This window comes from Suricata suricatta, chromosome 8 (genome assembly GCF_006229205.1).
Source record: "Suricata suricatta isolate VVHF042 chromosome 8, meerkat_22Aug2017_6uvM2_HiC, whole genome shotgun sequence".
NCBI classification, from domain to species: domain Eukaryota; kingdom Metazoa; phylum Chordata; class Mammalia; order Carnivora; family Herpestidae; genus Suricata; species Suricata suricatta.
This window is the reverse complement of record NC_043707.1, coordinates 99080819-99092199: the sequence shown is the minus strand read 5'-3', so window position 1 is coordinate 99092199 and position 11381 is coordinate 99080819. Positions and strand designations below refer to the sequence as shown.

General features: G+C 54.0%; 1 protein-coding gene across 5 annotated transcripts in view; it reads left to right on the top strand.

Moving 5' to 3' along the window:
* The window catches only part of ACOT11 (acyl-CoA thioesterase 11), a 70752-nt gene that overhangs the window by 37952 nt on the left and 21419 nt on the right, over positions 1–11381 (top strand). Inside the window, exon 1 of one of the 5 annotated variants that reach the window (XM_029947785.1) lies at positions 7112–7135. The exons of the other annotated variants lie outside the window; for them this stretch is intronic. The gene's annotated coding sequence lies outside the window, so the exon portion shown is untranslated. Of the gene's footprint in view, positions 1–7111; positions 7136–11381 lie in introns of those variants that run through there. 5 annotated transcript variants of the gene reach the window in all.

The window sequence follows — 11381 nt, the reverse complement described above, 5'->3', positions numbered from 1 at the left end:
CGTGCATCCAGATCTGGGCCCTGAAGCCTCCTTGACGGCCTGGCCCGAATTAGATCTCCCCTCCCACCACTTTCTGTCTTCATCACATCCACTGTTTCTTATGGCGCTTTGTACTCTCTAAAATGATCATGTCCCTTTGCTTACCGTCTGTCCATTAGAGAACATGTTTAATGTATCCCCAGCATCTTGAAGGAATGAATGGGAGTTTTGAAAAAGATTGATGTTGATTCCCAGCTAGAATTGGCCTCTTGGCCTCTTTCTAACCTTGTGCACCATTGTTTGGTCTTTTGGGTTTTTGGGGGGTTTTTTTGGTTTTTGTTTTTAAATTTTATTGTTTAAGTAATCTCTACACCCAATGTGGGGCTCAAACTCACGACCCCAAGATCAAGAGTCATGTGCTCTACCAACTGAGCCAGCCAGGGGCTCCTGGTCTTGGTTTTATATTTTACTGAGACCCTCCTGGCCTTTGACCCTGCCAGCCCTCAGATTTGTAGCCTGAGGCCTGTCCCTGGGCCACATGTAAGACAGCCCCCCTTGCCACCCCCTCTTGCCTGGTTGTCCTGCCAGGCCTCCCCTTCCCACAAGCTCCCCTCACAGGGCCTGGCCTCACCCTGGCTGGAGGCGGCCTCCTTCCTGTCACAGAATCCCCTGCTCTAAACACACCCCCGCCTTCCACCCTCGCCGCCGTAGTGGAGGCCTTCAGCAGGAAGTGTCACTGTCATAGGCGGATGAAATCGTGAGGACATGGGCCGTTAAGCTAGAGCCACCCCAGCAGCCACATAACTTAAAGGGCAACAGAAGAACTTAGATGCCGGCGGGTACTGCAAATCTTGTTCATTTCATCTGCTTGGTTTTATGTTTTTATAAACATTTTCAGGTGGCTGGCTGTGGCTGGGTTTCTCTTCGTTACAGCCATCTGATCAAATGTTGAACGGGACAGACAGACGTGGTACTCCATTGGAGACACCTCCAGGTTTAGTTTAGCACATTTTCACATTTTTATTGAGCATTTACAATGTTCTGTGCAAACAAAATGCACAGAGTGTGTCTATTCTTGTGGCTTGAAGTAAATGGCTTAAGGTCATCCAGGGAGACAGAGGAGGGGCCAGGGTTCTAAGTAGCTTCTGTCCACGGGGCCTTGCTGAGGCCCTCCCGCTTGCCCCCTGGGCTTCCTGTTTGTTTCCTCCTTCTCTCTCTGTCCAGCTCATCATCTTCTCAACAAACCTTTCTTGAATTCCTCCGAGACAGTGCAGGGCACCTGGGACAGGGATGAGAAGGCGACCTTGCAGCTGAGAACTTGGGGCCGAGGGAAGGTTCTGGAGTGTGGTGAGTGTCTGGAGAGAACCTTAGATGACCTGTTCGGCCCCGCAGCCTCTGCCAGGGTCCCAGCCCAGCTCTGGGTCCCTATCCCTTCAGCCTGGTGACTCAGGGCCTTGGAAGCAGCCCCTTTAGCTTGGTGTTCCTTCGCTAGGCCCATCTGAGGCCTGGTCCTCGCCTTGCTGGTGGAAGGAACGCGTCCAGGGATAAAGTTGGAGCTCTCACTCAGGCCGCTCTGCTTAGAAACGGTTTCTTGAACACTGTGGGGGAGGAAGTGTGGGTGTGCTGTGTAAAGGGTGCGCCCAGGGTGGGCAGGAGAACTGGGGAGTACTGGGGGCCTCCTGCCTGAGGGTGGGAGAGGGGCCTCACCTGCTTGGGGAGGACAGGACCCTGTCCCTCAGCACGAGGGGGCCCGCAGGGGCTGGAGAAGGAGCTGAGGCCTCAGAGGGGCTACGGACTGCCAGCTTCCTGGGGTGGGAAGTCCCAGCCAGGCCAGAATCCCTCCAGCAGGGCTGAGAGCGGCTGAGGCCTGAGGAGTATGTGCAGCAGGGGAGGTGGGAGGTGGGCCTTCCTGCTCCTTTACTTTTCCCTCTGCTGAGTGCCTGCATCTGTCTCCTCGCTTCGGTTCGCTCTGTTCCCTACAGCCTCTGTGCTGTGGCCTTGTGGTTTCCTATTCTGTCTCTCTCTGTCTCTGTCTCCCCATCGTCCCCTCCTTTCTCTCTGTTATCTCTCTTTTCTCCCCACTTCTCTCTTCTGGCTCCTTCTCCCTCTCACCCTTGCCATCCTGGAGGGGCTCGGGGTACCTGCAGCTGGCGTGCCCAGCTCCAAGGTGAAGGGCGCCTGTTGCCATGGTGACCCAGAGGCAGGTCTGCTGGCAGTTTCGGCTGCCTGTCAGGGAGCACAGGCAGGGGTGTGATGAGGGGGAGGCTGGGCTTTTTGTTTGCGGCCGAATGGCCCCCTCACTGCCGGGGGGGCTCTGGCATGGAGGTGTTATCCATGAATGTGGGTCTCTGGCTGCCTACTATAGGACTTGTCTGCGCTGAAGGGCCACACAGTGGGGGCCAGTGGTGCTGGGGCTCAGATTGCCTGTGTTTAGATCCCTCCTGCCTCTTCCTGAGGTTTGCTGGAGGTAGGGGGAGGGAGGTAGCAAACAGCCCCAACACAGGGAGCACCAGGGAAGCAGCTGCCAGTGGTGTGAGGGGCATGGAGAGCTCTGACAGGCGGCCCGCACCTCAGTGGAAGGGTGGGTGTCAGAAAGGAGGGAGCCCCCCGTCTCTGGGAGTGAGCAAGCTCTTGCTGGACACCCGCTGAGGGGTGCGGTAGCAGAGACTCTTGGATCTGAGAGAGGCTGTCCAGCCCACACGAGGTGTCTTCACAGTCCTGAGATCTGAGGATTCACATCGTGTTCAGCTCCTAGAGCTGGTGGTTTCTTCACTGGTGGTGGCCACCTTCCTCCCTCCCAGGCCTCTGGGCCTTGAGCATCCAGTGGAACAAGTGCCTTGACCCCGGACAGTGCAGGGAATGGGCAGTGCTACCATGGTGTTTCCTGCAGTGAGGGGAGGGGAGCATGTGTGCACGTGTGCATGTGTGTGTGCGCATGTGTGTGTGCCTGTGTGCACGTGTGCGTGTGTCCCCTGGAAGGGCCCCGCCGTTGTGGCACAAACGTGTGGGATGCAGCAGTAAGAAAGGGTGGCCGAGCAGCGGTGGCATCTGTGATGGTTCCCCGTCCAGCTTACTGCCCCCTCATGTGTGCACAGCACTTCACAGTTAGCTGGGGGCCTTTGGCTTGGGGACCTCCCTTAATTCTCACTCTACTCTTGGATGCGGATGGGGCTGAGGTATTTGTTTTTTCCCCCCAAGGAGGAAACAGTTTCTCAATAACTTACCCAAGGTCTGCCTGACTCTGAAGACCTTTGGACAGAGAGCCGCCCATGCCTGTGTCCCCACCACACAAGCAAGCAGTTGTGCTTAATCTCCGAAGCCCTTCTCGCTCTCAGCGTGGAGAAGGGGCTGTGGTGTAGATGGAGGCTGGGGGAGCTTGGACAGGGCTTGGGACTCGGTCCCCCTGGGTATCTTCCCAAGGGCAACACCTCAAATAGGAGGTGTGAATGGGAAGGCATTCAGCAAATGCCCTCCTCACCCAGGCTTCTTAGTGGGAAGGGGCAGTTTTCAGGGTGAACTAGCTGAGGGTAGGTGTCCAATTTCAGACAAGGTTATTTTTACCCTTGGGGGTGGAGGGAGGCAGGTGATGTTTAGCTGTCTGTTCTAGAATGGAATGAGGGTGCAGGAGTGGGCGTGGGGTCTCTAGTGAGGAACTTCACCTGACATGGCCAGCATTCTCCCTGGGGGGAGTGTCTACACGGGATGACGCTAGTGGAGATCGGGGACCCACTGAACAAACTCATTCACTTGGTCCACAGCGAGGCAGGTGCTGTGCTGGGCCCTGTGGACTCCAGGAGGAGAAAGACAGGGCTCCTGCCAGTGGGGTCTTCTGGTCTAGGCCACCCAAGTCCAACCACAGTGCACTCAACATTCCAACCTCTCAACGTTGTCAGAGTGGAGAGCATTAGAGAGGGGAGGCACATGGTGCCAGGCTGGTGAGAGTGAGGAAAAGGTGATGGATACGAGGCATAGGTGAGTAGGTTTTGCAGAGGTGAAGAGTGCTCTAGGGAAAGGGACTAGCATGAGCAAAGGCCCTGTGGTGGCAAGTGTGGCAAGCCCTTCTGTGGGGCCTCATGGGCCTTGGTAAGGAGTTCTTCCTATATGCCAACCCCTTCATGGTTAAAGAGAGTCTTGGAGACTATCCAGTTAAATGTCCTACTTAACAGATGAGGACACTGAGGCCTAGATAGTAACTAATCATGAAATTTAACATTTTTATCATGCTAAACATTAAAAAAAATTTTTTAATGTTTATTTATTTTTGAGAGAAAGACAGAGTGTGAGTGGGGGAGGGGCAGGAGAGAGGGAGACACAGAATTGGAAGCAGGCTCCAGGCTCCAGGTTCTCAGCACAGAGCCTGACATGGGGCTCGAACTCATGAACCATGAAATCATGGTCTGAGCTGAAGTCGGATGCTTACCGACTCAGCCATGCTAAACACTCTTGCTTCCAATATCTTTAAAAATATATATATATTTGACATTTTATATTTAAGTTAAATTAGCAGACTCACCTGATATTTGCCTAAAATGGTATCTCTTAAGAATTAAAAAATAGGGGTGCCTGGGTGGCTCAGTCGGTTAAAGCCTCTGACTTTGGCTCAGGTCATGATCTCACAGCCCGTGGGTTCGAGCCCCGTGCTGGGTTCTGTGCTGACAACTCGGAGCCTGGAGCCTGCTTCCAATTCTGTGTCTCCCTCTCTCTCTGTCCCTCCCCCTCTCATGCTCTGTCTCTGTATCAAAAACTTAAAAAAAAGAATTAAAAAATAATAAATATTTATCAAGGTGAAATACTCATAACCTATAACTAACCCTTTTCAAGTGTACAATGCGGTGTGACTTAGTACAAGCACCACCTCTATCTGGTTCCAAAACATTTGCATCACTTCAAAGTAAAGTCCCTTAACTTTTAAGAAGTTTCTCCCCTTTCCTCCTGGGGACAGAAGGACCCTGGCGACCACTGATCTGTGCTCCATCTCCATGGATTTATCTGCACAGGAGAGTTTGTATAAATGGAATTGTGTGCTGAGTGACCTTTTGTGTCTGGCGTGTTTCACTTTGCATGAAGCATTGAGATCCATCCATGTTTTATGTATCGATCATGCCTGTTCATGTCTGACTACTGCTCTGTTATATGGATATACCACAAGTTGTCTATCCATCTATCCATTGATGGGCGTTTGGGTGGTTTCCACCTTTTGGCTATTATGAGCCATGCTGCTATGGACAGGTGTACGTGCATTTGTTTGAGGCCCAGTTTTCAGTGCCTTTGGGTACATACCTAGGAATGGAATTACAAAGTCATGTGGTATTTCCATGCTCAGCTTTTCAAGGATCTGCCAAACTGTTTTCCATAGCAGGTCAAACATTTTATATCCGCCCCAGGCAATGTGCAAGGGTTCTGTTTTCTCCACATCCTTGCCAACACTTATTATTGTCCGTGATTTTGATTCCAGCCATTTTGATGGGCTCACTGTCTTTTATAATCCTCACGATAACTTCAGGTTCTTTTATTACCCCATTGGGCAGGTGAAGAAACTGAGGCACGGAGAGGTAAAATAATTGTCCGAGGTCTTCTGGGGATGAGGAGCTGACAAACATTCCATTTATGTTCAGTTTACGGGAAGACACTAAACTGAAAATGTCCCATGGAGCTCTACTTCTGGAAGCATGGGGCTACCCTGAGGAAAGCTTGTCCTTAGCTCAGAGTTTCAATTATGCCCCACCGCCAGCCCCCACCCTCATCAGATTGGGAGTGTAGGGCAGGAGTAGAAGGTTGGTGGCCCTCCCATTCCCCTCTTTCATACTGGGAGAGCATAGGAGCTGGCTGTCAGAGGAAGCGGGGAGCCGGGGCCTGATCAGCCTGCACCAGACTCTGGGCTCTGGAAGGAGACCCAGGTTCCTGGCCTCTGCTTTTCTTGGTCACTGACTGGTCGCATGGCTTGGAGTCGTTTGCTTCCTCTCGCTGAGTCTCAGACTGGAAGAATTTCTTCCATCTTCCCCATCTCCAAGGCCCATGAAAATTCTGTAGAGACATAAATGTGGACTCCGGCTGTTGGGTCTGGTATTGTCTTCAGCTCTGAAGCAAGTATCTGAGTGTGCTCATCAGCAAAATGGGTAGAATAACAACGCCTCACGGGGCAGATGTAAAAATTACTGAGATAACACACATGAAATTTCTTAGCATAAAGCCTGATGCATAGCAGGTGTTCCATAAACGTTACCTGAGTGACTGGCAGAGGAGATGCTTACTGCAGAATGCTGCTCTCATTTCCCACCCTGTAATCTTGAAACAGGTCTAGTGCCCACATAGCCTGCAGCCAGAAGTAAAATGAGGATGTTTTCCATGGGCACTGGGGGCTATTGTTTTATCCTATAGAATGAAGATATGATCTCATGTTATATGACAATCAGAAGCCTACGGGACGGGCCACTGGTGTCCTCCTCCCGGCCCTCAAGTTTGCTTCTTGGACGAGAGCTCACTCTTTTTAAATCTACGACTTTGGTGCCCACTGCTACTCCTTTTCACCTTTTCACGTCTGCTGGGAATCTCAATGTGAAATGTGATTCTTCACGGCAGCATCTTTGTGCAACTGGGTTCCTAACATCATCCTCTCTTCCCTTATTTGGTTCCATAACTTTGTTTGCATTTCAGTCCTGGGTGCCTGTGCGGTCTGTGTGCTGTGCGTGTGCGGGCTGCCTCAGAGCCTTTTTTGGGAGGAAGATGGGGAATAGGCCCAAAGGGGAATTCAGGAGGTTGACAAATGCTCCCACTTTGCTGGTAGGAAAGTGCCAGGAGGCCACCCTGGTGTCTCTGAGCTGCTGGACTCCCCTTTGTGGGGACAGCGCGTCTAGAGTGGACAGCTTCCTCACACCGCACAGAGAGGCCTGGCTCAGACAATCGGGCCTTTCAGGAGGCCTGGCCAGTGGCTCCTAGGGCAGGCCAGAGGCTGCCTCTCCCTGCCCCCCTGAGGCCTCCCTTCTGGTCCCCACCGCCTCGGGAAGTGGGGAGGGAGTGACATGGGCTTTGCAGCCTCCTACACAGGCCTGAATGTCTGCTCCACTATCACTGGCTTTTTGAATTCTCACTGAACCTCTCAAAGGAGCTAACAACCGTACCTCTTCACAGATTTGCCGTGATGTTCTGGTGAGCTCAGGTGAGAAAGTACTGCGTAAACAGTCAGTGTGAACTATGTTTGAGTCTCTCCCAGCTATATTTCTGTGGAAAGCCCAAATTCAGCTTTAAAAATGCTAACAGTAAGTGCTCGATAAATGTCAGTCATATGGTGGGTGGGTGCTGCGAGCCCTAAACACTTCATTGCGTTAAATGTCATCCCCACAATGACATACACACTAATGAGGTGTGTTATGATTCCATTCTTCCGGATGAGGAAACTGAGGCCCACAGAGGTTGGGCAGCTTGCCCAAGGTCACATGCTATAGTTGTGGAATCAGACTTGACCCCTATGGCCCGTGGGTCAGTTGAGAGATTGCACAAGGATAGGTGAGTCTGCTCTGCTCTAGGCCTGTTCCAGGTGGATCCAGATGGTTCAGGAACTAAAATCTCGCTGCTCCCTGGTCTAGTTTCCTGGCTCATCACTGTAAGTCACAAACTTCTCTGGGGGTTTTCCCCCGGTTGCCAGAGACCCCTTGGCCCCTCTCCCTCTCACTCCACCCACCCAGGTACCAGTACATTCCCACCTGCTTCTTTCTGCCCTCCTGATCCCATCCCCTGGGCCACTGTTGTTCTGTTACCCCTTCCCGCTACTTTTATGTCCTTTCTGCCCCTTAAACCATCCTGTCTTCATGTCTCAGCTTGGGGACCACCTGTCATAGGCGTTTGCCTTCCTTTTCCTTTTCTGTAGGTTTCAATCAGGACCTGCTTCGTGGTTAGTCCTTAGTCTGTCCCTGTCCCAAGGGAATGCCTATCTGACAAGGGACGTGGCTGTTAAGACAGTGACCGCACAGCTTGGCTAGGGCTGTGATGGAGACAGTTGAGGCTGTGGGGCCTCCCTGGCGAAGGGCGGGGGTGGGGGGGTACTTGAAGAGGGAAGAGGAGAGCTCACCTGGCACATAGGGAGATAAAGGATCCAAGGCAGAAGCGGCACTGCCATGGTGGGGGATGGAGCTGGGGGAGAGTGGTGCCCTGAGGAGTGGCATGTGGTCTAGAGCTTGGGAGAGCAGCTGCGGGCGTCCTGGCAGGAGCCACAGAACAGGGCCTTGATCCTGAGAACAGCAGGGAGCCATTGAGGAGTCTTGAGCAGGGGAGGTGTCTGCTCTGGCTAGCTCTTCAGAAAGGTCTGTGTGGTCCTAAGGGACAGAATGAAGTCCCACAGTATGTGTGTGGGAGGGGACAGTGGATGGGCTGGGGGGGCAATGGGTTGTAAAGGGCGGACCTAGTGCTCCTGCAAGACAGGGTACAGAAAGTTATGGTTGTCATGTTGGTGGATTTGCGGTTTGAGAAGACCCCTCTGGCACTTGCGGAAGCTCGAAGGAGGTGGAGACACTGGAGGCCTGTGGACAGGCTGTGGAGACAGTCTAGGGAGCAGGCGGTGCCTAGCCGGGGCCTGAGCTGTACGGCCAGAGGGGGAGCCTGAGGGTTTAGGGACTTGGTACTTAGGAGAGAAAGCAACTTGAGGTTGTCCATTTGTGTGGGGTTGTTGTCAAATCATCTAGAAGGAGCCCTGGCCCAGGAGAGTTCATCCTGGCTCCTCAGCTGCATGACCCTGGACCAGCCTGTCCCTCTGTGTGCGTCAGTGTCCTCAGCTGTGAAGGGATTGGGTGAAGTGGCCTCTCCTGCTCTGACGCAGCAGGTCTGTGACGCAGCAGTGGCCCAGGAGGAGGGGCACAGAGCCCGTGGTGTAGCCAGCCGAGACCTAGTCTGGGATGACCAAATCTGGCCAGGTCTGCTGTGGTCTGCGGCCAGCCGTGGGCACATCTGCCATCTGAGAGGGCACGTTTCTGACCCCCAGCTGCCCTCTCCACCTTCACAGCGGGCTCTGCCCTCCCTGTCAGCTGTCTTGGCTGCTTTAGTCCCTGATTCCATGCAGGGCCTCTGCTGTCCCGTGACTGGCCCTGGGAGGAGTGGCCTGGCACCGGGGCCCCATTGGCCAAAGCTTGTCTGGGCTGCACACGCCCCTGCCTCCCAGGCTGGCTGCCTGCCCACCTTGGGATAGGAGGAGGACCAGCCTGGCAAGCCACGGTGTGGGCAGACTGCCCTGGGGCCAAGGAAGGAGTTGGAGTCTGAGAGGCTGTGCCCGGGGCTGCAGGTGCTGCTCTGTCCCTTCCACTCTTGCTCCAGCCCCGGGGCTCTGGGTCTCTCTCTTTGATGAGAGTAGGGGGGGCCCCTTAGCGGGTCTTGTCCCCCAGTTTACCTGGGAGCTCAGCCCTGGTCAGATCACATGACTTCCTGTCTGACAGGGTGACAGGACTTCTCAGCTTTCTCAGTGGAAATGTTAGCTGGACATGCTAGAACCCTACAGGGTTAGAGTCCAGAATCCTGAAACTAGGACTGGGGGTACCTTAGGGATTGGCATCTTCCCCTGACCCTGCCTGCCCAGCGAGCAAAAGATGAGGTTGAAGAGGGGAGGGGACTTATTTGGAATCACATAGCACCAGAGGGACAGGGCTAGGATTTGAACTCAAGCCTGTCCCTGGTGGTCCCTCCACAAACCTTTGATGAGGCCCTACTGTGTGTCAGGACCTTCTATGCATAAGCATGAAGGGAATGGACCGATTTATCTTTGTTCTCTCAGTGTTAGGTCAGGGTACAGGGAAAGTGCTTGGTGAATGAATGAATGAAGGAATGAATGAATGATTGAACAAGGCCCAACTCCTGCCTCCAGGCACGTAGAGTCCAATGAGGGGGTAGGGATTCTTTTTCATATAACAGGAAACAGGAGGCTGGTGGGAGTGGAGACTGCCCAGGTGAGAAGCAGAGGGAGGATTAGAACTCCGGTGTCCCCACTGGGGTCTAGGGCTTTTTCCATCCTCACTTTCCTCATTTGTAAAATGGGGTCAGCAGCCCTCACCCTCTGCCTTCCTTGTGAGGACCCAGTGAGGCAGTAGATGTGAAAATAGGTTTGTAAAGCAGAGGCATGGCACATAGGGCCTCCCTGTGTGGATGCCGGGAACTGCCCAGAAACCGCATATGGTCGGCTTCCTTTCTTCTGACCACTTCCTCTCTGCACCTTGCCTCCCCCATTTCCCTAGCTTGCTCTATGGCTTCTTTCTGGAACGGTCTGCCCAGAACCCCTGGCCGTGGGATGGGTTTGGGAAGAGTGTGGGTGAGTGGAGTCTGCCTGCCTCCTCCCTCTACCGTCTCCCACACCCAGAAAGGCAGCCACATCACGCAGGCCCCTGGAGCACAACAGGCGCCGGAAGTGCCTTGGCAGCAGTTGCCATGGTGACGGGTCTTGCTGCTTGGACCACAGTGGCCTGTCAGACGCCTGCAGGCCTGGCAGCCTGGCAGCCTAGCACCCTGCAGGCCTCTTCCCAGGCTGCTGGCGCTGGGTCCACCCTCCTCTCTCTCCTTGGTGTCTGGCGCTGCCCCTCATTCCCAGGGGCTCTTGGGAATGAGCTGCCTCTTTGGGAACCCATAAGCCGTTCTGGGTCAGACAGGCCTGGTTTGAATCTCAGTTCTGCCACTTGGGGGTCAGTGACCTTGAACAAGTCACCTTGGTGTGCTTTGCTTTTATTGAATTAGCTATGGTAGCCTCACGAGGGAAGTTACTCAAGGACACGGACCACAGCACAAGAGGCGTCCTTGACCCCGCATGCAGCTGTGGTAGGGTCAGGCTCGGGTCGTGGCACTGTTTGCTGCTGACAGGACTGGGGTCCCGGGCTCATCTCAGCCCCAGGAGCAGGCCGTGTGGGGTGGTGGATAGGACCTCAGGCTTTGCGGCCAGACCTTGGACCCCAGCTGCCCTTTGCCACGTTCAGGAGCCTCAGTGTTCTCACCTGTAAAGCGAGGGCACCAGTGAACCAACCTCAGGTTGTTTGCATGAATAAAATGGAATTCGGACACATAAAGTGCTCAAAAGAGTATTTGCTGCTTAGTAAGCACTAGATGTTGGCAGCACTAGATGTTATCATCGCCACAAGCGCCATCAGCCCTGAGAATCGGAACTCGTGTCCTTCTTCTCACACATGCAGGTGCACCCGGCTCTTATGCATGGCCTGTTAAGGAGACTGGGCCAGAGAGACGGGAGGCCCCCCCTTCCCCGGCCCACCCCACCAGGGCCCTGCTGGGTACCCCCGACCCCTTCTGCCTGGGGACTGAGGCAAGCCAGGCCCTGGGCAGAAACTGCACCTTCAGTTCAGGAGTCTGAGGATTTTCTCTGCTGCTTCTCCAGCTACCAGCTGCTGCAGCCTTGGCCTGGGTCAGACAGCTGCTCAGGGTCG